The sequence below is a fragment of the Phyllostomus discolor genome, chromosome 6 (assembly GCF_004126475.2).
Source record: "Phyllostomus discolor isolate MPI-MPIP mPhyDis1 chromosome 6, mPhyDis1.pri.v3, whole genome shotgun sequence".
Lineage (NCBI taxonomy): Eukaryota > Metazoa > Chordata > Mammalia > Chiroptera > Phyllostomidae > Phyllostomus > Phyllostomus discolor.
In genome coordinates this window covers 56270328-56297933 of record NC_040908.2, presented here as the reverse complement: position 1 = coordinate 56297933, position 27606 = coordinate 56270328, and the positions used below count along the sequence as shown (strand labels likewise).

Sequence of the window (27606 nt, the reverse complement as noted above, 5' to 3'; positions counted from 1 at the left end):
TAGTCTACATCACAATAAAAAATTCATACTGCCCCCAAAACAAGGACAAGGATTCTAATTTAGAAACTGCTGCTCAAAAAAGTGAGTTCAGCATTTATTAAAATTCAAACAGCATCCCCTTAGTCACCAGTAAAGCAAACATGAAATGTGTGCTATGTTGAATATCTTGATCTGACCTGGATTCTTCAAATGCTATACATGGGAAGAACAACCATTTTGGCCACATGAAATATTTGCAGTCAGGATTCACTTGTTCTACTGGTACTATCTGTCTATTCCCCGTACACAAGTTTTTTGAAATAACCAAACAGTTGCTAAGATCAAGACATCGGTACAGGGGAAAATGTGCTGACTGTAAAGTATTCTGGAATAACATTTTAGTTCACTGTAAGTGAAAACTTCAGTCTTCAAGCTTCAAGCAACCTCGTCCGACCTTGATGCCTACCAGTGGTCTTACTGGATAGGAGAGAGGTACAGAGAAGTGCCATGTAACAGCCTGGCTAGGCAACTACACTAATTTTTAATCTACTCATTAATACATAATGACAAAAATCTAAAGTAACCTAATTTAAAAATTAAAACATTTATATCATTGGTTTGTATAATTCAAGATAAAAACAGAAAATAGATTCTTAATAATATCAAGGCCTATGCTGCTTCTCAGTAAATTAAGTGAACCTTTAAAAACTGCAGAAATGGTTACGTAAATGAACACACACTGTGATTCCCTCTTCAAACTCCCCCTTCAGAATGTCCACCGGCCCATCTCATTAGAGCCCCACTTTCTAGACTCTTCCACCTTATCTCACTGCAGACATTCTTCCCATCCACAGAAGTCTTCCTGATCCCTGACATAGTGTACCCCCAACACATGTTCACAGGATGACTGGCTTCACTTTTAGAGCACTTTCCACAAATTTAACTAAGCAGTTGTCTGTTTAATCATGTGCACAATGTCTTTGTCCCCCCAGATGAGAGGCTCTGTGAAGGCAGGGCCAGATGCCTCCCTTTTTCACTTGTACAAACACTGCTTGCACAGGGTTTCACATACATTGCAGGATGACTGCTGAATGCAAACCGAGTCAGGCACACAGAAAGTATGAAAATTAACCCAGTAGAAGCCTATTTAATACGTCTCCATCCCCCAAACAGATATTAACAGGTATCAAAAATTTTTAATCAAAAAATACACTTCAAAACTACTGAAGTTTCATCCCACTCTTCTCCCCTTTCCAAGAGTGGCCACTGTCTTCGTTTGGTGGCTATCAAGCCTGTGTTTTATAGTAAGGGATTTCCAGAACATAACAGACACTGTGTTCACTAGGCATGCATGCCAGTGTTTTGTTTAATTGAAACTTTCATAGAAATAGTATACTATATGTATTAATCTGCAGTTACTATATTTTTTATATTTACCTGTGTTGGATACATACAGATCCAGCATATGGTTTTCTGTGCAGGTGCTTTTGGTTCTTCAGAATCCAACTGTATTCACTACTTTTCATGTTTTCATTTTAACAGCTTTATTTCAGATATAAATGCACATACTTAAATCATACAATTTGCTAGGTTTTGGCATATGTGAAACCATAATCACTAGTAAGATAACAAACATATTCATCACTCCCAAGCTTTCCTTTGCTGCCTTATAATTTCCTCCCTCTTTCCTATTTCCATCCCCACCCCTTCTACCTACACAATCACTGATGCACTCTGTGTCAGAAGTTACATTTTCTAGAGTTTTATATGCATGAAATCCTAAACTAACTGCTCCTTTTTGTCTGGTTCTTTCACTCTGCATAATTATCCTAAGATTCGTGCATGTCGTTTGTATCAGTAATTCATTTATTAAAATTGCTGGGGACGATTCCATTCCAGGCATATACCGCAACTTATTTATCTGTTCACCTGTTAAACATGAGAGTTATTAGCAATTTTGGTTATTATTCAAAAAGCTGCTATAAACATGCATTTGCAAGTCTTTCAATAAACATATGGTAGGTGTATATTTAACTTTTAAAAAAACTGGCAAACCATTTTGCAAAGTGTTTTTACTATTTAACTTTCCCAGCAGCACTGTATGAGAGTTCCTTCCAGTTGTTCCATATCCTTACAAAACCTTAGTAAAATCAGTCTTCTTAATTTCAGCTGTTTGAATAGTATATGTGACATTGTTGTTCTAATGTGCATATCCTTAATGATAAATAATGTTAAAATTATTTTCATGTGTTTATTTGCATTTCTATTATCTGTTTATAGAGAAGTCTGTTCAAATCTATTGTCCATATTTTAACTTAGTTTATGTGTTTTCTTATTTTTTATTATAAAAAGTTCCTTACATATTCTGGACAGAAGTCCATTATCAGATACATACTTTGCAAAGATGTTCTCCCAGCCTATGGCTGGCAGCCACATAAAAATGCCTTTCAAAAAAAAAAAAGATTTCACTTTAAATGAAGTCCAACTTATTGATTTGTTTCCAGAACTGTGCTTTTTGTATTATATCTAAGTTTGCAAAGATTTTCTCCTGTGCTTCCTTCTAAACATTTTAGAGTTTTATATATTACATTCAGACTACTGTATTTTGCCATGTATAATGCATGTCCATGTTTTTGTCCCAAACCTTCAGGAAAAAAATCTTTTGTTTTAATCTTTTAAGTCAATTAAAAAAATTCATCAAAACCAATTATCATATTCCAGAGTATTATTTTGCATATGGATATCGTTATACTTTCTAGACTTACACTTTAATGCATAAGCACAAAAGAATTAAACACATTTACATATATAGGAATTTAGTACTACCCATGCATATATAATGTGCATCCTTATTTTTCCCTCAACAATTTGGGCAAAAAGTACACATTACACACAGCAAAATACAATATTCCATTTTGAGTTAATTTGTTATATGGAGTGAGTTATGGATTAAAGATCATTTTTTCATATACAGATTTATAAATGTTCCAGACCATTTATTGAAAAGACCATCCATTCTCCTAAGAGCTGCCTTCACACTTTTGTCAAAAATCAGTTAATCATACAAACGTTGGTCTATTTCTGGAGTTTCTATTTTTTTTTACTCTGATCGCTTTGTCTATCTTGATGCCAATACTGCATTGTCTTTATTACTGTAACTTTATAATGAAGTCACATGTTGTTACTCCTTGAACAGTGTTTTTTAATCTTTTCAAAGTTATTTTGGCTTTTCTGAATCCTTGGAATTTCATGTGCGTTTTGGAATAAACTTGTCCATTTTTACAAAATATCTTACTGAGATTTTTACTGAGATCACCTGGAATCAATTTCAGGTAGGATTGACAGATTTAGCAAATAAAAACACAAAAAGGGATATACTCAAAATAAAATTATAATTTTTGCATGAAACAAATTTAGGTGGAAGTCCTGTACTTTATGTGGCAATTCCAATTTGAAGATATTTAACATCTTAATGATATTGAGTATTTTGACCCATGATTTTCCTCAGGATCATGTGCAGTATTTTGTGAACAGGGCATGCACATTTTTTGTTAGACTTGTCTCTAAGTAAATTGTATGTCTTGTTGCAACTATAAATGATACTAGTTTTTAAATATGTCTCTAATTTCTCATTGCTCGTTTGTTTGGATATTTGTATCCTACAACCTTGTTCAATGAATATATTGTTATTAGTAGGCATTTTCTAGAGTCTATCACATTTTCCAATCTGCATATCTTTTATTTCTTTTCCTTTCCTAATTATTCTGGTTGGATCCTCTAGTACAATGTTAAATAGGACTGGTGAGAGCAGACATATTGTCTTGTTCCTGATCTAAGGAAAAAGTATTCATTAGTCCATTATCATTAACATTTGTTAGCTGTAAATTTTACATAGATACTCATTATCAGGTTGAGGAATTTCACTCTACTCCTAGTTTTACTGAAGTTCTATAAAAATAGATGTGAATTTTCAAATGCTTTTTCTATGTTCATTGGGGTATTCATATGAATTTGCATTAATAGTTCATTAATATGATTATGCAAATAAATTTCTAAGTAGTAAGTCACCTTTGCATTTCTGGGATCAGTCATACTTGGTCAAGACATATCCTCATTTTTATATTTTATATATACTGGTTGAATTCAGTTTGATATACTTTGTTTAGCATTTTGCATCAATGTTTATAGGAAATTTGGGTTTTTTTTTCTTGTCTTTTGTCTAAAAATTTTGTATCAAACTAATATTGACCACATAGAATGAAAAAAACGCAGTTTTATTCCTTAAATGTTTGGTAGATTTCCACAACAAAGCCAGAGGGCCTAGAGAAAATTTTGTGGCAATATTTCTAACTGCAAATTCATTTTTTAATAGAAAATGATTCGAGTTACCTATTTTCTTCTTAGTGAACTTTGGTAGTTATCATCTTTCAAGGAATTTATCCATTTCACATAAGTTGTCCAGATTATTGATATGAAATTATTCAAAATATTTATTTAGTATAAATTTATAACTGCAAACCTGTTAGTGATTAAACCACTCACATGCTTGCCAAAATACCAGACTTTCAAAGACTTGAATTTTGTTCCATTGACTTTGCTACTGTCCTGTTTTTATTTCACTAATTTTCACTTTGATCTTTTATCATCTCAGTTCTTTTGCTTACATTGGGTTTATTTTCCTTTTCATATTTTCTTAAAATAAAAACTACAGAATTTTAATTAAAATTCAATTAATAAAATAAAATCAATTAATACAAAATAATATCTCCTATATAGTGAAATATCTCATATTAATCTGAAATAATATTTTATATTAATTTAATTTATATGAAGTAGTAATTTGAAATATTTCTTTTCTTACATGTGTGGAGTACTGTGAAGTTCCCCACTAATTATGTCTTTTCAGGCATTCCACAACTTTTTACACATTGTGTTTTCATTTTATTCAGTTTAAAACTTTATAACTTCTGTAATAAATTAGTCTTTGGCATGTGGAGTATTTAGATATGTATTATGCAGTTTTTTTCTGGAAAATATCTGGGGAATTTTCCAGATTTGTTATTGATTTCTAATTTAAATCTATTGTTGCCAGAAAGATATTTATTTAGTAACTTATTATAAATTAACATTTATGCATGCTTTGGATTTTTTAGAATTGACTGAGATTTGTTTTATTTACCAGTGTCATTTATCTTGGTAAGTGATACATGTGCACATGAAATAAACATATGTATTCTGCTATTGCTGCGTGAGTGTACAATAAATGTCAATTATGTCCTTTTGACTGATAGTGTTATTCAAATTTTCTATGTCCTTACTGATTTTCTGTCTACTTGTTCGATCCATCAAAGTACTGAAATTTCTGATTATATTGTAGATCTATTTCTCCTTGAAGTTCCATCAGTTTTTGATTCATGCATTTTGATGACCTTTGATTAGGTGCATATTTATGGTCATAATGCCCTTTTGATCCCTAAATCATCATAAAATAAACTTTTTAAAAGATTTTATCAACTTATTTTTAGGGAAAGGAGAAGGGAGGGAGACAGGGAGGGAGAGACATCAATGTGTGGTTGCCTCTTGCACCCCCCACTGCCGCCAACTGAGGACCTGGCCCACAACCCAGGCATGTGCCCTGATCGGGAATCAAACCTGCAATGCTGGTTCGCAAGCCAGCACTCAGTCCACTGAGCCACACCAGCCAGGGTAAACTTCTTTATTCCTACTAATATTACAGGGCTGTGAAATCTTATTCTGATATAAATATAGTCATTCCATTTTTCTTTTGATTAATGTTTGCATGATAAATCTTTTCCCACTCTTTTAAGCTAGCTGCATCTTTATGTTTCTTGTATAAAGCACAGAATTTAGTTTTGTTTTGTAAACAATGTAATAGTCTTTTCTTTTAATAGGGGTGATTTCACTCATTTACATTCATTGCAATTTTTGACATGATTAAATTAAACTCTATCATGCTGCTTTTGTTTTCTTTGTTCCATCATTCCTTGCTCTCTTTTAAACTTTTTCTGCCTTTTTTTGGATTGAATAAATACTTTTTATAACTCTTTTTTTGCCTTCTTTGTGGAATTATTAGCCCTGTTTCATTACTTTAATGATTGCTTTATCATTTATGGTATTATTCTTTAATTTATCACAGTACACATTCAAGTGATACTATATAATTCTGCACATTGTATAAAAATTTTACATTTCTAGTGTCATAGCCTTTTATGCTATTGGCATACATTTCCCTTTTAAATATTTGATAAATTATATAACATTGTTTTAATTTTATTTAAACATCCAATGATATTTGGAAGAGATTTAATAAGAAAAAAGTTATATTTTCTTTTTGTTACCATTTTCCTTGCCCTTCATTTATGTTGATGCACACTTTTTTCTGGTGTCTTTTTCCTTTATCCTGAATATGTATTTGATATATCTTTTAGTGGTTGTCCAACTCTTCCTGATCTTTCAGCTTTTGTACGTATAAAATGGCTTTATTTTGCTTTCATTTTAAAAATATCTTTTAGCTAGGTATAGAAGTCTAGATTAGATTCTCTTCCTTTTTCTTTCAGGACTTTATAGATAGTATTCTACTGTTTTATATATAGTTTCAAGTGAGAAATATGCAGTCTTTATTATCTTTGTTACACTGTGTGTAATGCATGTTTTTCCCTCTGGCTGCTTTTTTTTCCCCTGTTTCATTATAAAAAAATTTCTATTGCTATGTCTTGAAATTCACTGATCTTTTTTTCCCAATAGTGTCTAATCTCATCCAGTATATTTTTCATCTCAGAAATCAGTCTTTTCGATCCTCACCCAAAGATATGTTCACTGATTTTAGAAAGAGAAAAGGGGAGGGAGGAGAGAGGGGGAAGAGAGAGCGAGACAGAGGGAGAGAGGGGGGGGAGAGAGAGAGAGAGAGAGAGAGAGAGAGAGAGAGAGAGAGAGAGAGAGAGATGTGAAAGACAAACATCAATCTACTGCAGATGACCAGGAATCAAACCCACAGCCTAGTTAGGTGCCCTGATCAGGAATCAAACCTGCAACATTTTTGTGTATGGGATGATGTTCCAAGCAATGGAGCCACCCAACCAGGGCAAAAATCATAGTTTTTAAACTTTAGAAGTTAGTTTTTTGTTTTTTTTTTTTTTTAATTTCTTCTGTGTTTTCCATTCAAACATCTGAAGTACAGCTATACCTGTAATAGTGTCCTTGTCAGTCACTGGTTCTAACATCTATGTCAATTCTCAATCAATTTTGATTAATTTTTATTTTCATTATGGGTCATATTTTCCTGCTTCTTTGTTCATGCTGTGATTTGTGATGGGATGCCAGACAATATGAATTTTCCCCTTTTAAATGCTGGTTATTTTGTATTTCTATATACATCCCTGAGCTTTGTTCTGGAACACAGTTATTTGAAACAGTTTCAGCCTTTTGGGTCTTACTTTCAAGATATATTAGGCAGCACCAAATTTCTAATCAATCTGGGGTTACTGCCTCAAACTAAAGGAAGCCCGTCTTCAGTTCTATGACCAACATCTCATAAGTAATGACATTTTCCAGTTTAGGTGGTGTAAACAAGGTGCCATTTCCCTTTCATTGCTCCTTCCCTCAGCCTTAGGTCTTTTCCACACATGTATAAAGGGGTGGGCAAAAAGTAGCTTTACAGTTGTTCTGATGGAAAGCAATGCAATAATTAATAAATAATAATATAAGAATCAACTCTGTATTTCACATACTCACAACTACAAAGCTACTTTTGCCCACCTCGGTATATTCATCAGTACTCAGCTGATTACAAGAAAATTTTCTGAAGATCCCCAGAGTTCTCCCTCTGGGAAGCTCTCACCTTCTAGTACTATGCCCAGTACCTCAGTGTTCCTGTAAGTTTAGCTTGGTTTGCCCAATGCAGGAAGTCTGCCAAGACCTGACTGCTTTCCTCTTCCTCCACTGTGCCCTGAAAACTCTGTCAAAGTAGTAAGGTAGGCAGTATTATGATTCACCTCCTTATTTGCCCATCTCTCAAGGATCACTATACATTGATGCCTAACAGCAGGTGCCTTGAAAACTGTTTTCTCATATATTTTAAGGCAGGAGCTAAATCTGGTCTCTGTTTCTCCATCTTAACCAGAAGTAGTAATCTCCACTTGATAACCCTCCAGTCCTCTAAATGGGAACATGGTTCATTTTCACTATTACAAAGGCTGCTGTAGTCAGTTTGCCCCCTTGTCTCCTGTATCTTGGGTATATGACTAGAAATTGAATTTAAGGATCACAAGGTTCATATATCTTCAGTTCACTGGAAAACTGTTTTCTAAATCAGCTGTATTAATCTACATTGCCATGAATAATTAATTTAAGGAAATTGGTGTTTCACCACATCTTTTTCCACACTTAGGTTTTTCAGTCTTATTAGTTTATGATAATCTGCAAATTGCATTGTGCTGATTGCCAGTTAACTTATTATAGATTTGGATGTCTTCTAAAATTTGCCTGTATAAAATCAGCCCATTTTTACTAGATTGCTTCCATGAGTATTCTGGAATTCTTCATATAAGTTTTAATCCATTGTGAGTAATATGTTTCTCAAATATTGTCTCTAGAAACTGAGGTTTTTCTTTCACTTAGTTTTGTGATTTTAGTTTTTGTCACTCAGAAGCTTTAAGTTTTGAAATAGTTGAATATATAATTTTACCATTTAAACTCTGTACTTGTCTTGTGTAGGAAATCCTTCCCTATCAAGACTTGAAGTCTATCTTCTAAGTTTTCTCTAAAATGTTTACTTGTAACAATAGGTCTCTAATCCATCTGTAATTAACTTTTGATATGTGGTAGAAATAATTTTATATTTTTTAATAATAATAGCCAGAAGTCTCAACATCATTTAATTAAGCACTTTTCCTTAATCTTTTGGATAGCTATGCAATGTCATTCATTTATATTTAGATTCATTCCTTTGCTTTTTTGTTCTGTTGGTCTGTTTGACTATTCTTGCACTAATATCCTGCTGTCTTAATTACTAAAGCTTTAAAATAAAGTTCCATTACTGGAAAAGTAATTCTTTTTTTTAAGTATATTGTATTGATTATGCTATTACAGTCTTCTCAATTTTCCCCCTTCCCCCACCCCCCTCTGCCCTGCACCCCCCCAACCCTCCGGCATTCCCTCTCCTTAGTTCATGTCCATGGGTTGTACATAAGTTCTCTGAATTTTGTTTCCACTATCATTTTTGACCTCGCCCTGTTTTATACCTACCAATTATGCTTCTTATACCCTGTACCTTTTCCTCCCTATTCCTCCCCTCCCGCTCCCTATTGAAAACCCTCTATGTAATGTCCATTTCTCTGATTCTGTTCCTGTTCTCAATGTTTGCTTAGTTTTTGTTTTCATTGTTCTTCTCTTTTTTAGGTTCATTTGCTGATAGTTGTGAGTTTGTTGTCAGTTTAGTGTTCATAGGTTTTGGTATTCTTCAATTTCCTAGATAAGACCCTTTAACATTTCATATAATAAGGGCTTAGTGAGGATGAACTCCTTTAACTCAACCTTATCTGGGAAGCACTTTACCTGTCCTTTCATTCTAAATGAAAGCTTTGCTGGATAGAGTAATCTTGGATGTAGAGCCTTGCCTTTGATGACTCTGAATACTTCTTTCCAGGACCTTCTTGCCTGTAAGCTTTCTTTTGAGAAATCAGCTGATAGTCTTATAGGCACTCCTGTCTAGGTAAGTCCCTCCTTTCCTCTTGCTGCTTTTAAGATTCTCTCTTTATCTTTACTCTTGGGTAACTTAATGATGATGTGCCTTGGTGTGTTCCTCTTTGGGTCCAACTTCTTTGGAACTCTTGGGTTTACCAGACTTCCTGAAGTCTATTTCCTTCACCAGATTGGAGAAGTTTTCTTTCATTATTTGTTCAAATAAGTTTTCCATTTCTTGCCCTTGTTCTTATCCTTCTGGCTCCCCTATAATTTGGATATTGGAACATTTCAGGTTGTCCCAGAGATTCCTCAGCCTCTCTTCATTTTTTTGAATTCTTGTTTCTTCATTCTGTTCTGGTTGGATGTTTATTTCTTCCTTTTGTTCCGAATCATTGATTTGAGTCCTGGTTTCTTTCCTGTCATTGTTAGTTCCCTGAATATTCTGCTTTATTTCACTTCGGATATCCTTCATTTGTTCTTTCATTTTTCAACCAAGCTCAATCAGTTCTGTGAGCATTCTGATTACCAGGGCTTTGAACTCTTCATCAGATAGGTTGGCTATCTCCTCCTTGCTTAGCTTTCTTTCTGGGGTTTTGCTCTTCTTTCATTTGGGCCACATTTCTTTGTCTTGGCACACTTGTTAAGTTGTAAGGGGTGGGGTGGCCTTAGGTATTCACCCAAGCAGAGTCACCTTCCTTGCTGCACTGCAGTGCTGCCTGTGAGGCAGGGGCCAGAGAGGGAACAGTGCAGCTCACCTGCTCGTCTCTAACCCACTTTCCAACAAACCCTTGCATGAGACTGGAAGTTCCTCCCACCAAGGCAACCCCTGCTGTAGTCCACAGTCAGCTCAGGGTCTCAGTTTCCTGTTCAGCCAGCCCTGCCCATACAGTCTGCTGTGTTGCCACGGGTTCTCTCTGTCCACCCATCTACTGAGCTGGTTGGTCTGTTTGGCTGTTTCTTTAATTCCTTGGCTGTCGGAGTTCTATGCAATTGGATTTTTTCATGCTTCTGGTTGTTTATTGATTTTAAATGGGTTGTTATCCTCCCTTTAGGTTGTGCAAGAAAGCGAAGGGCTTCCACCTATGCCTCCATCTTGGCCGGAACCCCATGGAAAAGTAAATCTTGACTATTCTTGGGAATTGTTACATCTATGTGAATTTCAAATTCATCTTATCACATTCTATGAAAACTTTATTAATGAAACAACACTGAACTTATGGATTAATCCTTGGAGAATTAATACATTTACTATATTGATTTCTTAAATTCTCAAACATTCTATACATTTGTTTCTTTAACTCATGTTTTCAAAGAAGTTTTATATTTTCTTGAAGGTCTTATAAAACTTTCTCAATGTACAATTTTGCAGTCTCTATTCTTTGTTTCAGGTGTGGAAGAGTGCTGTGTTGTTTTTTTTTTTTTTACTATTGTTATTTATGCTAGTATAAGACCCAAGAATCTTACCATTTTTTGTAATTAGTTCAAATAGTTTATCTGTGTTTTAAAAAATTGAGAAACTGTTGCTAACCCTCCATGTGACCTCCATTTCTGTGGTTCTGGGGAGTGGGAGGAGGAGAGAGGGGGAAAAGGTACAGAGAATAAGTAGCATAGATTGTAGGTAGAAAATAGATGGGGGGGTAAGAATAGTATGAGAAATGTAGAAGCTAAAGAACTTATGACACATGGACATGAACTAAAGGAGGGGGAAGTGGGCGGGAGAAGGTGTACAGGGTGGAGGGCAGTGAAGGGGGGAAATGGGACAACTGTAATAGCATAATCAATAAAATATATTAAAAAAACAAAAAATTAAAAATAAATGAATAAAAAATAAGATATTTACATTTTAAAAAATTAAGAAAACTGTTATTTAATAAGAAACAGTTTTGTTTGTTTCTGATTCTTACAAATTTCAATTTTCATGTTTCAATATGATGGCCATGATCTTGAGTAAAGTGGGCGTCATTTTCTCCCAATTTCAAAAAAAATATGATTCTGACCATTATACTTGCATTTTTGCTACAGGTATTTAACAAATTCCCTTTATTACATAACTAGTGTTTCATATTGTTTTAAATCATGCACAGTATTTATTCTGAGAACTTCCATGCCAAAGAAAAGTCTTGTCTGTCACACCACCATATAGCTGAAATGTTTATATGTTATCAGTATCATGTTTTTCAATACCCACTGTGAAATATTTTTGGCTTTTTAAATAATGTGGTATTTATCAGGTGGTGATATTTAAAATAGTCAATTCCAGTGTTTTATGCAGATATTCTTGAACCACTTTTTTCTGATTTTGTGGTGTTAGCAACTCTTGCTTCTAACAGCTGACACCTGCAACTCTTCTCTGGTGGGTTCTTCTCAGGATTTAAGACTTCTATGCCTGCACATGACCCCATCTTCTTACTGACCTCTGACAGAATATAGTGTGAAAGCCCAGCTCCCCAGTCTCAGGTAGGGGCAATCCCATGAAATACTCATATTCTAGTTTTCCCAAGGATCCCTCTTACAAGTTTTCACCTATGGTCATGCTTCCTGGCTCCTACTTTCTCTATTGGCCTATCTATCACCCAAGTACAACGCTTGAATAAATACATGAAGTCCTAATCTCAGATTATGCTTCTGGGAGCCCAACTTCAAAGAACACTGTGATAAATAAGAATGTGCCTTCTTCCAAAAGTATGTTTTAAGGCTTTGACAAATATTCTCACATAAAAATTGATGCACTCATATTTCTATCACAATATGAGTTATTCTTTTTTTTTTCATCCTCACTAACACTGGAGATGTGTGTGTGTATGCAAACACACACATTTTAATTTTTCCTAAGAAATAAAAATAGTATTTGACTTTTTATATTTATTTATTTGATCATAAGACTGAACATAATTTGTGCATGTTTACTTCTGTATAAAATGAAACTGTAGCCTTTTGCATGAATCCAACCCCAGTAGTCACACACCTCCTATTCATAACCAAATGGTGAGGAGCTCACTCATTACCTTTTGGTGCAGTTTAATTCAGTGTGTAAATCTTACTTTTATCATTCCCTGCTTATAAATGGGGAATTAAGATAATTAGCTCTTAATCTGAATTCTGAACATAACCCAAAATTAGTCTAATCTGTCTTCCAAACAATGACCCTTCAGACATGTGGAGAAACTTCCCAATCTCTCTGTTCTACTCCCAGAAGTCTTCTATGCTCCAGGCTAAATCCTTTAATTGCTCTTCATAAGACGTGGTTAGGAATTTAATTAACATCTCTCCAAGATCTGACCAGGCTCTAAAAAGAATGCTCTTTCAAAAAAGCAAAGTAAAAATAGCAAAGGGCACTTTCATTTAGCATTAAGAAAATTCATTGCCTAAATAAGATGTTTTTTTTAAATAACTTTATTAAAAATTTTCAGATTTTTCTAGGTTGATTTTCTGTGTCTGAAAAATCCAGATACAGAATTAATTTCCATTATTTCTAACAATTAATATACTCTTCCAATTTTATTTAAGAGTGTTGGAGAAGGACATTCAGTTCAAATCCATAATTCCACTTAGCAATAATACCCGAAGAGTCCTACTGCAGATAAAATCAGAATATTAATAAATTTCATAGAATCTTTAGGTAATCAGTAGTAAAATTAAATTTAGTTCTGCACATTGTATAGTCACAAAATATTATCCAATTTCCTTTTGCTAATGATATACTATACATATAGTAGCAGGCTAAATATTTACTCGTATTTCTTTGCTTTTATCCTAAACATTTACAGATTTGTTTTGCTCATGACCATAATACACTTTTAAAAGTACTTCAGATATGGAATAGCCCACTCGATATTGAAGAAAAACAAAGTTATTGGGCCATCTGCCTTGTTCCTTAATGTAGTGGCTATCATGTCTGCATGACAAAGTCAGGGGATAGACACTACCCAACTTCAAGGTTTAATATAAACCTATAGTAACCAACATGGTCTAGGACTAAGGAAAGAATAAAGAAGTAGAGTAATAGAACAGAATGGTGAACCCAGAAATAGGCTCCCATAAATATAGTCAAATGATCTTTGATAATGGAGGAAAGGCAATAAAATGGGGCAAAGATGGTCTCTTCAGCAACAAGTGCTGAAATAGCTGGACATCCACATGCAAACAAATGAATCTAGACATAGACTTTATACCCTTCACAAACTCAAAATGTATTGTCACAGAGCTAAATATAAAATACAAAACCATAAAATTCCTAATATAGAACAGAAAAGAAAACCTAAATGACCTTAGATACAGCAATGACTTTTATATATCACAGCAAAGGCATAATCCATGAAAGAAAGAATTGATGAGCCAGATTTCATTAAAATTAACAACTTCTGCTCTGTGGAAGACAATATCAAGAATAAAAGTATACAAGTCACAATTGGGAGAAAATATTTGCAAAACACACATATGTAAAATATTTTCCAAAATATACAAAGGACCCTTTGAACTCAATAATAACAAAATGAACAACTTGATTTAAAAATGTGTAAAAGATCTTAACAGGTACTTTATTAAATAAGAAATACAGATGATAAATGAGAATATGAAAATATGTTCCATATCATATGTCTTCAGGGAAATGCAAATCAAAACAATGAGCTATCAGTACACACTTATTAGAATGGCCAAAATCTGAAAGACTGACAACACCAAATGCCAATGAGGATGTGGAATAACAGGAACATTGCTGGTGGGAATGCAAAATTATACAGCCACTTTGGAAGACAGTTTGGCAGTTTCTCACAAAACCTAACATACCTAGCATCAAAGACAAGAGCATCACATGTAGGACTAGATCTGTGCCATCTGTTCATTAAGGGGTTCTGACCAGAACTGAGGCTTGGAAAAAAGGTGGAAGCTAGATGGTGAAAAATAATGCATAACACAAGAGTTGGATCATAAAAATATATTTGAGCAAAATAGTATATGATCAGGTTAATGTTCTAGAAGTATGAGGTCTGTCCGGAGAAAGTCCAACCATTGTTAATACGACCAGAATGGTCTATAAGACATCTATGCAACATGGCAGCCAAGTAGAATGGACTGGAATATGCATGAATGAACAATGATGACTTCACTGTACTAGTCAGTGGAATTGGTAGACACCACTGAGTGAGAATGTATACTGTGTGGCCATCGAATTCAAAATGACTGAGCAAACAGAGCCATGAATCTGCATGAAATTTTGCATTAAACTTGAACATTCTTCCACGGAAACTATTTAGATGATTCACAAGGCCACAGCTACAGGCCACTGGTGATTGGCAGCTTCATCATGACAATGCACCTGCTCATGCATCACATCTCATGCAGCATTTTTTGGCAAAATATCAAATCACCCAGGTGACTCAGCCCCACTACAGCCCAGATTTGGCACCCTGCAACTTCTGACTTTTCCCAAGACTAAAATCACCTTTGAAAAGGAAGAAATTTCAGATTGTTGATGAGATTCAGGAAAATATGGTGTAAGAGATGATGGTGATTCACCCCCCCCTACTTTGAAGGGGACTGAGACATCATTGCCCTATGTGCAATGTTTCTTGTATCTTGTATCTTCTTCAATAACTGTCTTTATTTTTCATGTTTCATGGCTGGATACCTTTGGACAGACCTCATATAACTGTCAACTTTACATAAGATAAATTGGAGAGCAGGTGCCATCAGGAAGTAAAGCCATTCAAAAATTCTTGTGATAGCTCAGCAAAGAAAAACAAAGGCCTTAAAGTAAGGTAGTAAGAATTAAGATTGAGAAAAACAGAGATGTGAGATAGAATTATAAGTATCATGATATAAATAGGGACTCATAAATTGTATATATAAAAAAGGAAGGACTCCAAGATGAACACCAAGTTTCTGGTCAGAGCTCTTGGGTTGATGCTAAAAGCATCCACTAGGATTGAAATGTAGGAGCAGTGCAAAAGTTGGGACTCCAATGAGTTTAATTTTAGATGTACTGAATTTGGGATGCCTATGGGGGTTCACATCTACAAAATAGTTGGAAAGAGATCTGAAAGCTCAGGAGAGAGTTTTGGGCTTGAAATATAGAACTGTGAGTCACCGGCACATCTGGTAAACAGTATGTAAATCATGGGAATGGATTAAATTACCCAGGGAACATATATAGAGTAAGGATCAGGGTAAAATATGGGATGTGGGTGAGAGCACATATTTAGGAAATGGGTGGAAGACCTAGGAAGGAGACGAGGTCAGAACCTGGTGCAGAATCAGGTGAGAGTGAGAAGGTTGAGCCTGAAAGCTTAGGTCACAATAGTCCAAACTGGCTAACAACATGGAATCTAGAAGAGAGCCACAGTGGACGAAGGACAGAAAGAAAATCTCTGAATGTGACAGAGAATTGTTGCTTTCTTTGTTCAGTATCAGCAAATTGCAGCTACAGCCAGAAGGGAGTGAGTGCACTGAAGGAACATTAATCTTAAAAAAAAAAAAAGTTTATATGACAGCCCTGTCCAGGAGTTTCAGTTGGTTAGAGTGTCATCCTATACACCAAAAGGTTGTGGGTTTGATCCCTGATCAGGAAAATACAAAGAGAGATGCCCCAGAAAAACAGATTTATAAAAAATTGTGTATTTATTCTTACATGTTTAAGCTTCAGTCACCTTTAAAGTACTGTCCATTTGATGCAATACACCTTATTGAGATATGTTTTTCACTGCTCAAAACTGTTTTTGAGCTCCTTGATTTTAATGTCTTTTAGTGCTTCTGCCATTTTTTGTTTCACCTCTTCCACATCAGCAAAACACTTCCCTTTGAGGACTTTTTTTTTATCCCAGGAAACAAACAAAAAAAATAAAGTCACTCAGGGCGAGATCAAGTGAATAGGAGGGTAGGCCACAGTGGTCCTGCCATTTTTGGTGAAAAAGTGCCGAACACTCAGCTTAGTGTGTTCATAAATCACCCATCGTGAAAGGGGCAAACACACTGAGTCTACAATAAATTTCACTGAAGCCAAACACAGGCTCTCACAACACCAGCTGGTACACTGACACAGATGGCTTCCTGGAACATTCACCTCGTGGCGGAAGCCTGCACCTCAAGGGGCCTGATCTCCAGAAGTCAATTCAGAGTTATTTAGAGTGCCCCTTTGTATATGAGAAGTTATCACAGAGAGATTCCTGTTTTTACTTTAATTTATGTTTTTACATATTTTTTTGTATTTTTTTCAGACACATTTCTTTTTAACCTTTTGTTGTTTGTGATGAAGATGCTGCTGATGATAATGGTGATTTTTTATTGGTTTTAGAATAAGAGAGACATTACTTTGTGTATAGGCTCAGGGTATGGATTTCACATAAAGGAGTAGATTGAAGATGTGGATGAAAAAAGAGATAAACATAAAACTAAACCAGAGGCAGGAAAAAAACATGAAGAAATAGAATCTTTTTACACACTGTTACTGAGAATGAGAAAAATCATCAATAAAAGTGGATGAGCTGTTTTCAGTATAATAGGGATAAAAGATGAAAACAGAGATAGATGCCTAAAAGCCTGAATATCGTCAATGATTTTAAAAAGGCAATAATAATCAACACCTACCTAGTTCTTAATATGTGTCAGATGCTATTTTGAGTACTTTTTACCAACAATAACTCATTTAATCCTTACAATACCCCATCAGATAGATATTATTTCCCCCATTTTATAGATAAGGAAACAGAGACAAAGAGAGGTTCAATTACTTATCCAAGATCATAAAACAACTTGCAAAGCAAGTCTAAGTAGTGAGTACTCACTCTCAATCTTTGTTCTATAATCACTGCTCTAAACAAAAAGGCAAGTTTTAGTGGAGGCATTTGGGGAGAAAACACAGGAAATGATTTTGTATAGACCAATAAAGAACAAATAAAAGGAACTAGAGAAAAATGAACTAAAGACTTAATTGTAATATCTGAAACTGTAAAATTCCTAGAAGAAAACACAGAGGAGAAGTTTCATCACCTTGGCCTTGGCGATGACTTCATGGCTATGACACCAAAAGCATAGGCAACGAAAACAAAAACAAACAACTGAGACCACATCAAACCAAGCAGCTTCTCAGTCTTCCAAACTCTAAGGACAAAACTATTATCAAGAGAGTGTTTAACTCAAACCAAGTTAAAATCACCCTCCTGAGTCATGTATTAAACCTAAGAGTATTGTTGCTAGCCCTTTATTTGATTGGCCTTCTCTTTTTTATCAATACTTCTACCTGTCTTTGTGTATAGGATTTTAATACCATTAAAGGTGTACATAAATAGATTTTTTTAAAAAATCACATACTTTCAAATCATTTCATGGTATTAAAACAAATTTAGAACCTTTTGCAAACTAAAGGACACAATCAACAGAATAAACAGGCAGCCTACAGAATGGAAAAAAATAGTTGCAAACCATTTGTCTGATAAGGGGTTAAATCCATGTAGATAAAGAACTCCTAGAACTCCATAGCACAAAAAACTGACTTAAAAAATGGGGTAAAATCTTGAATAGACATTTCTCCAATAAAAGACACACAAATGGCCAACACATGTATGAAAAAGTAATCAACATCACTAACCATTATGCAAATGTAAATCCATAATGAAATATCACACTCAGAAATCCACTTTTGTATATTTTTTCAAACTTTGAAATCAGGATCTCAAAGACATATTAGCATCCTTGTGTTCATTGCAGCACTGCTCAAAATAGCCAAGAAGTGGAAACAACTCAAGCGGCCACTGGCAAATGAATGAAAAAAGAAAATGACACACAAGCACACTGGAATACTATTCATGCTTTTAAAAGAAGGAAATTTTGAAATATGTGACAATATGGATGAACCTCGAGGACATTATAATAAATGAAATAAGTCAGTCACACAAAGACATACTAAATGATTCCACTCATGTAAGCCATCTAAAATAGTCATATTCATAAAATCAAAGAGTGAAATGGTGGTTGTCAGCAGCTGAGGAGAGGGGGAGATGAGGATTATTATTGATTAATAATCCATGGGTGCCCTATGCCTCTTGCCCTGTCCAAAACCCTTCAGTACCTCCCACATGGCACAGAAAATACCCATGCCATCTTGTCTCCTTCCAAGACCAGCCTTGTACTTCATGCACAGGATTTGTGAGGAAGAAGTTAACAACTGCTACTCATATGACCTCTGTGACAGTCCATACGGTGCAGTATGCAAGTATTTTCAGTGATGGTACTGTATTTATGGAGACTGCTGCAGATGTGAACTTAGCAACCTACTGAAACAAGAAGAAGCGACTGCTACAGATCTAACTACAAAATCACCCCTGGCTGCTTCTTCAAATCTCTTATCAGTATTTGGACCAATTATTGAAATGAATATGGATGAGGCTGAAACAAGAAATTCCAACCTTGCAACTGCAAGAGCAGGTTCAGAAGGTTGTGAATGTCACTGAGTTTGTTCCTGGGCAGTCCTAATGTGACTGTACTGCCCCTTCTTTCTTTTTAAATCCTCACTGTACTGATTTTAGCATTAGAAGGGGGCTGGGGAGAGAATGAGAGAGAAAAAAAGAGAGAGGAACATCAACTGGTTGCCTCTCATACACACCCTGACTGGGAATCAAACACACAACCTAGGTATGTGCCCTGACAGGGGATCGAACTCACAACATTTTTGGTGCATGAGACAATGCTCCAACCAACTGAGCCTCCCAGCCAGGGCCTACCCCTTCTTGTACTGAAACATCCCAGTAAGGTTCTGTGACCAAGAAAGCATCAGAGACGGAGCAAAGTGCAGTAGAAACAAAGCGGCAGCTTTGCCCCTATGCTGCACTTGGAGAGAGCCAATATAGGGAGAACTGCATGTATCTCCACAGAGACTCCTGTGATATGTGTGGGCTGCAGGTCCTCCATCCAGTGGATGCTACCCAGAGATTGCAACAAATAAAATCTTGCATTAAGGCCCATGAGAAGGACAAGGAGCTCTCACTTACTATCCAGCACAGTAAAGACATGTGTGTGGGATCTGCATGGAGGTGGTCTAGATGAAAGCCAACCCCAAGGAGTGCAGCTTCAGGGTCCTCTACAGCTGCAACCACACCTACTGTCTCAAGTGTGTTTGCAAGTGGAGGAAAATGAGGCAATTTGATAACAAGATCATAAAGTGAGACTCCTCCCCAATCTTACTTTGTGCTTTCTGTTTGGGGGAAGAATTTAGTATCTTGTGCCAACTTTCAAATGTAGATGGACTACATTTAAATGCATGCATTCTTGAAACTGGGGTATTCTTCTATCTAATGGGACTTCTTCTTTATATTTCAGTTTGCTTCCAGGTTAGCTGGAATATCTGCTTTTATTTGAATGAGAAAATCCTATGTATCAGTTAGGAGACTCCTCATGCTATTTCTGAGATTGTGTTTAATAAATTAGCTCACTTAGGCTCTGTAAACAAAGTTATCTAGCTCTGAATGCACATTTCCTGACATTTTACATTTTCTTCTTCCTATTTCATTCATTAAGTTAGCCAATAATCCACCATTTTGTAAGTGAACAAAAACAATATAAACTAAAGAGAAAAGTTACAAGAAATAAGTGTACTTAAATGAAAAAAAAAACAACAGGCATACATTTCAGTTAAGCAAGATGAGATATCTGCTGTATAACACTGTACTTAGAGTCAACAAAATGTATATTAAAATTTAAGAGGGCATACCTCATTTTGTGTTCTTACCACAGTAACATTTTTAAAAAATGATCTTAAAATGAAGCATGTGGATCTCAAGATTGAAAATAAAAAGAAGTAAAGAAGGGCACCACTAGGCTCAGCTGGAGGTGATGGCTGTGGATTTGTGGTGTAACCGACCTGCATCACTGCAGGCTATTTCTTCAGAAGTGCTTTTCACATGGGTACAAGAAGCAAGAAGGTAGAAGTTCTGATAAGTGTTTGAATTGTGCTATATAGGTGAGGCACAAACATAAAGAAGGTAATGTACATGCAGAAGATGGTGGGTCAGCAATTCAACCAAATTGCCCAAGAGTGGGTCAGTAGGGAACAGGGAAGAAAAAGAAACCAAGAGCAGAATGATAGGGAGAAAAGATGAACAGCCTAGAAATATGTCTTTAGGGAGGAATGTCTGTACAATGGAAGTGAACACATAGTGTCAGAGTTGCAAATAAATAAAGAAGGCTGTAATCAGAGGAAGATGTCCTTAGAATTCTGAAGATGAGAAAAATCTAGTGTTTAGTTAGTTCCACATTAACTGAGGATTGCTCCTTATGTTCTACACTAGTATCCTAAGTGTGTCCATAACGTTCTACAACTATAACAATATACCCCACTTCAACAGGCAGCCAGGTGAAAGACTGTTGTTATTCTCAGACTGAGGAACATCTAAGTAAAACATAATGAATAAGGTAACAATGGAACTGAAGTGCTGGTGAGTGTTCACTAGAGACACTCAGCCACAATATCCAGGCAGGATGGGGAAGAAAATGCATTTGGGGGAGTTCTGATGCACTGATATTAAACTGGAATTAGGCTGTTTTAGAATAGGAGTTTTACACAAAGGTGAAAAAATATAATTTCATCATGTCAAACTATCCCTGTGTTTATTTCTTTGCAGATATGTCATAATCTCCCTTTAAGGACATGAAACTACATGCATGTACAGTTTGGCTTCTCCATATCTTAACATTCTGAGGATGCTGTGTAAGTTACTAAACAAGTGCTTGCTGGGCTGAATACATCACTGACTTTACCTCTTAGATGCTCCTTAGAAAAAGAACCTATAGGCATCAGGAAGGAGGTCAAGAGGGGACTTGATTCAAATTTTAAAAAAATGAGTTAGCCCTGGCTGGCATAGCTCAGTGGATTGACTGATGGCCTGTGAACCAAAGTGCAGCCGTTTGATTTCCAAGTCAGACCACATGCCTGGGTTGCAGGCCAGGTCCCCAGTAGCGGGTGTGTGAGAGACAACCACACATTGATATTTCTCTCCCTCTTTCTCTCTCCCTTCCCCTCTCTCTAAAAATCAGTAAATAAAATCTTTTTAAAAAACAGTCTCTCTTTCTCTCTCTCTATATATATATATCTAGCTCTATATATCTATATCTAGATATAGATATCTCTATATCTCTAAATATAGATATATAGGGAGAGGAAACCTGTATCACCTCAGAACTGCTGGTTTTTCAGGAATGGAAACCTAATCCGCTGACAGTCAGCAGCAGGAGTTCTATGATTTTGATGGGAAGAAACGATATAATAAATTTCACTGGGATATCTTGTATATTAAGCAGAGCAATGATGTGAAGTTTAAAAGAATTAAAGAATTCCTCGCAAGAACATTTATAAACATATTTTACTGACAACCCACTTTCACATAAGCTGTTTCATTTGATGCAGTCATTCCCAGTAGTGTCTGGTACAAACCGAAATCATAGGTTAAATGCTCCAATATGAGGTAATTCAAATTAAAATTTTACAGAAAACTCTCAAATTATCACATTAACTGATGATAGAATCTTATGATAGTTTGCATCTTATAAACAATGAAAGCCTTTTTATTAACTTTATTCTATTTTTCTGCAGAACTTCTGAATTTCTATACCAACATCAATATATGCCCCATGTCTCCTAAAGCAAAATAAACACACTGTAGAACAGAGAGGGAGCAGGAGATAGAACAACACATTACATTCAGCCCCCACCCTGAGAGCAAAACAAAATGGTGAAATTGATTAATCAGGCAAAATCACTTTCATCTGAAATGACCAAAAATTAAGGCAAGCCAGTTTTATATGTTAACAGGTTTGTCACTTTTTAAAAATACAGTATTTTCCCTCATCTGTGTTTTTTTTAAAAGCAGACTGCTGATACTGCAATGATGTTTACTACAGCTCTAGTTGTCCTATATCAAGAACAAAGCCAAAGGTCACATGTTCCAGACACACAGGTCTCCATCACAACTCGAAAAGGTCTTCTCCTGAATAGCAAGTGTCATGTTGGGTTATTTTTAAAGAACAAAAGCATATGTTTTAAAATATGACTATACTGTATTTATGAATATGTCAAATTGAGGAAATAATAGAAAAGAATAAAGGAAGGATATTTTTGCCGCCCAGTCATTCCTTTTGCATGCAGGGTTGTCCATATCCATATTTTATATTAAGCATCTCCCCATCAGTTAGAAAGTATCAAATGGCTCCTGAATACCTGAAGACATTCAAAAAGCCAAACTATAATAGGTTTTCATCATATTTGAAGAAATAATGACAGAAGCTGAAGAACTATTTTCAAATATCATAATCTTCATGTTCCCTGAAATGTATTACAAAAAACATACAAACAGAAAAAAGTTCCTTTTTTTTGCAAAATATGGACCAGCACAGAGTGATTAAGCATGTGTGTTTGAACAAAGTCTGGGCAAAAAAGCCTTCTCAAAGCAGCAATTACGGCAGGTGTAACAAGTGCAACCTGTTTTTATTAGGATCTAAAGAAATATAAGGGGGTAGGATTGAGGGTGGGAGGTGGAGATGGGTGGGGTGGGGAGCAGTGCTGGGGGGAAAATGGAGATAACTGTACTTGAACAGCAATAATTAAAAAATGAAACTAAAAAACACAAGAAAGAAAGAAACACTTACCCATTATTCCCTTGCAGTCAAACTTAAAAGAAACACTGAAAATATGACCTGATAATAGATAATAACAACCGGCGAGGGGTTTGGGGTGGGCATGTGAAGAATTAAATACTCAGACGTCCAAGTAACAATTAAGAAAGCAAGTGTCATCTGTAGTGATACTTTGATGGTGTATACCTACAAGGGGGAGTACTAAGCTTTGTTTTCCAATTAAATTTGAAGAGTAAACACATTTTTGTTCATGCAAAGACCCATCTTCAAATTCCTAGAGAGAAGTTAGAAGACACCAGCCGGTCACTGAGATGGTGAACTTTGTCAATTTGATTTAAGCCTTCAATAGGCATTACTTAGTTTCCACTCCTGATAGTCTTACAAGTAAACTGGCATCTTGGGGCAGGGAAATCTGGAAATTGTCACAGTAAAACAGCTATAACTCAGTATGAACATCATTCTTGCCTTAATTGATGAGAACTATTTAGAACTTATTTCAGTTTCTTCTTCATAATATCGAGTCCAGTTCCTATCGGTTCATTTTTCAGGCTAATCTTAGTCTAGGAAAAGTCTTAAAGAGACACAGTTCTTCCCAATAATATGCTTCATGTCTTCTAAATGGTAATGGAGGTTAATGAACTTTGGTAAGGAAAAAAATAGACAATACTAGAGACAATTTAGACAATTTTACTGATTATATAAAAATTAAATTTAGGAAACAAAGCATACACTTCTAATTTGTAAGTCAATGAGTATTGTGATGAGGAAAATGTAGCAACTATTTCTTTTAAAATAAAAATATATATGGCAAATAATTTTTCCAGGCTAAAATTATAGAGCATATATTATTACCATAACTCTGACTCTTGCCCTGACTAGTGCGTCTCAGTTGGTTGGGCATTGTCCAGTGAGGCAGAAAGTTGCCGACTCAATTCCCGGTGGGAGCACATGCCTGGATTGGGGGTTCGGTCCCCTGCTGGGGCACATGCAAGAGGTGGCTGATAAATGTTTCTCTCTCACATGGATGTTTCTCTCCCTGTCTTTCCCCCTCCTTTCTCCTCTCTCTAAAACTAAATAAATAAAATCTTTAAAAAAAAAAAGGGACTCTGACTCTCTGATCACCTGACAAGCAGTGGCACAGACCCAAAACTACTTCTGGAGAATAGCCTTGGCTTACTGGAGGCTCAACCCTGTACTCTCCTTAGATTCCTCAGTTTTTAAGAAAGAATGTCTTTCTTCCCATATCACAGTTTAAAGTGTACATCTAGTAACACAGAATTAGGAATACATCAAACCCATTGCTCATTAATACTATTAATTGCTAAAAGGTATTGAGCATTTACTTTTTGCCAAGCACTTTGCTGATCCCTTCCACCCATCACCCATTTAGCCCTCCAAATAACCTATGAAGACAGTTCTATTATTTTTCTCAATTCATTTTCCATTCATTAATCTATCTGAATCTTCAGAGGCTAAAGAACATATATCCACCTGACTATATATATATTATTCTCTGTGCCTCCCATGGGGTATTTATCCTAGGTAAGTGCCAGTATTCTTTCTAAATATTTTGTGTGTCAATCTTCATGGCTCAAGAGCCTCCAAGTTCTATTCATTCAGAGTGTTACCTAAGTACAGGAAAGTCTGAATATTTGTATAATGATTGGTACTTCCCATCTCTTTTCCTCTCAGTAGTTATCTGACTTTTAACTCAGCACATTTTCTGTACAACTATTTATTGCATAAAAATCCATATACCTAACAAAATACTTTTTCCATTTTATAAGAGGCTATGCTTTTATCAGTTTATGGGAAGGTTTATCAACTTCAAAGATCTCATTTAACTGCAAGACAGGGAACAACAGGAACTCAAGATATATGTTACAATACAAAAAATATGAAAATGCTAAAATAAATGCAAATAAATCTTTGGCCAGAAAGCACAATCCAAAACTAAGGATCTGCTCTTATAAGAATTTACTGATATGAAGTTAAATATAAAATATAATAAACAAGGTAACAAAGGCTTATCCAAGTGAACTTGCACCCTTAAAACACAAAAATAACAAGAAAAAAAGGGAAATTGCTAAAATAAATAAATAAATAAACAATTAAAAAGAGGAAGCCTTAGCCCTGGCTGGTGCAGCTCAGTGGACAGAGCACCAGCCTGGGAACCAAAGGGTCGCTGATTTCATTCCCAGTCAGGGCACATGCCTGGGTTGCAGGCCAGATCCCCAGTAGGGGGCATGTTGAGAGGCAACCACACCTTGATGTTTCTCTCCCTCTCTTTCTCCCACCCTTTCTCTCTCTGAAAATAAATAAATAAAATCCTTTTTAAGAAAGAGGAAGCCTTTTTGGAAAAGAAAACTATGAACAATGAAAATATGGGATAAAACACTGATATGCAGTTAAATAAATAGGGAACTTGCCAGAGGCTGGAAAGGGGAATAAGAACCAGTGAGCAGGACTCCAACTCCAACACATCTGACCACAAGGCTGACAACACTGACAATAAATAAGAACAGGGGCCAGGATTTTAGAAGGTGACACTCTAGACAGAATATAATCAAAAGAATGCTACACCCTTGACAGTTTCCTAATATCTGAAGATTTACTATGCAGTGGAGAAGGCAGTGTTATACTGGGTGCATTAAGCTTGAACCTCCCCCCACAGAAACTATTCAGGTAATTCAGAAGCTCTGGGCCACTGGTGACTGGCAGCTTCATCATGACAACGAGTCCCTCGAGCATCACACCTCGTGCAGAGGTTTTTTTGGTAAAACATCAAATCACCCAAGTGATTCAGCCCCACTACAGCCCAGATTTGGTGCCCTGTGACTTCTGGCCTTTCTGTAAGCTAAAATCATTTTTGAAAAAGAAGAGATATCACACCCTCAATAAGATTTAGGAAAATGTGATGGAGCAGCTAATGGCAACTGGGAGAAATGTGTGAAGTCCCAAGGCGCCTACTTTGAAGAGGACTGAGGCATCACTGTTCTATGTACAACTTTTCTTGTATCTTCTTCAACACGTCTCTATTTTTCATATTGCATGACTAGATACCTTCTGGACAGACATTGTGTCAGACATTAAAACAGTTCCATGTTTCAGTTCTTTACATATTATAGTACTATCACCATAAGAACCAAGTCTTACTTAATGGGGAAAGGTCAGAAGTATGCATGGTAAACTCAGGATAAGAAACGTATGTCCACTCTTGTCACCACTATTTATTTAACATTGTCTTGGAAGTGTCATCCAATATAGTTAAGACGAGGCAATAAGAGTCATGAGAACCATAAAAAAAGAGTCAGGATTATGTTTCATTGTAAATAAATATCTCAAAAACCAAGAAAATCAATTGAAAAGCTAATGCAAACAATAGAGATACCAGAAAAATAGTGAATCCATGAAATAACATACAGAAAATAATTGTCTTCATACATACAAGCATACACTTAAAAGATATATTTTGAAATCTAATATAGAACAAAAGACATGACTTATTATGGCAACAAAAAAGATTTAAAAAACTTAGAAATGTGAAAAACTTACACAAGTAAAACATTTAAACACCTTCCTAAAGGATCCAAAAGCAGACTTGAAAAATACTAAGAAATAGTGTGTTCTTGGATAGAAACAGTGTCATAACAATGTCAATTCTCTTTAATTTAAAAATTTATACCAATCCACATTTACAATTACCAGGATATTAGTTTTTCTAAAACTAGATAATTCTATGGATGCAAGAATGATGCATGCATAGACAGACCAAAGAACCAGGAAAAAAAAAAGTCCAGAAACTAGATCCATGTACATATGAAATTCTATAAACCCCTACACTTTTCTTTTTAATTTCATTAATCTAACCTGAATTTGAAATAAATAGGAATCACTGAAACACAGTGTATAATACATAAAATCCCTGAATTCATGACGACACTTAAAAGAGTAAAACAACAATAAGAAAACAGTACATTCCTTCCGTGACCACCCATTAATTAACACTGAACATTTCAGGGAAACTAACTCTTTATTCTAAGAGATAGCAATACTTCTCTGTATCAACTCTACTTTAGGGAAACCAGGTAGCCCTAGTAACTGAGAAAATGTCTTTCTTTAAAGAAGACATCCAAGTGATAAATACAGAGGAAGAAAAAAATAGAAAATATAAATATTTTGCCCTGGCTGGCGTAGCTCAGTGGATTGAGCACAGGCTTGCGAACCAAAGTGTTGCAGATTCGATTCCCAGCCAGGGTACATTCCTGGGTTGCAGGCCATAACCCCCAGCAACCACACATTGAT

At 35.5% G+C, this 27606-nt stretch overlaps 1 protein-coding gene and 1 pseudogene across 3 annotated transcripts in view; one reads left to right on the top strand and one right to left on the bottom strand.

Annotated features, from left to right (window-relative positions):
- Positions 1-27606, bottom strand: part of CTNNA2 (catenin alpha 2) — a 1115426-nt gene that overhangs the window by 1025550 nt on the left and 62270 nt on the right. The window lies entirely within an intron of this gene.
- Positions 18497-20011, top strand: LOC114499261 (annotated as a pseudogene).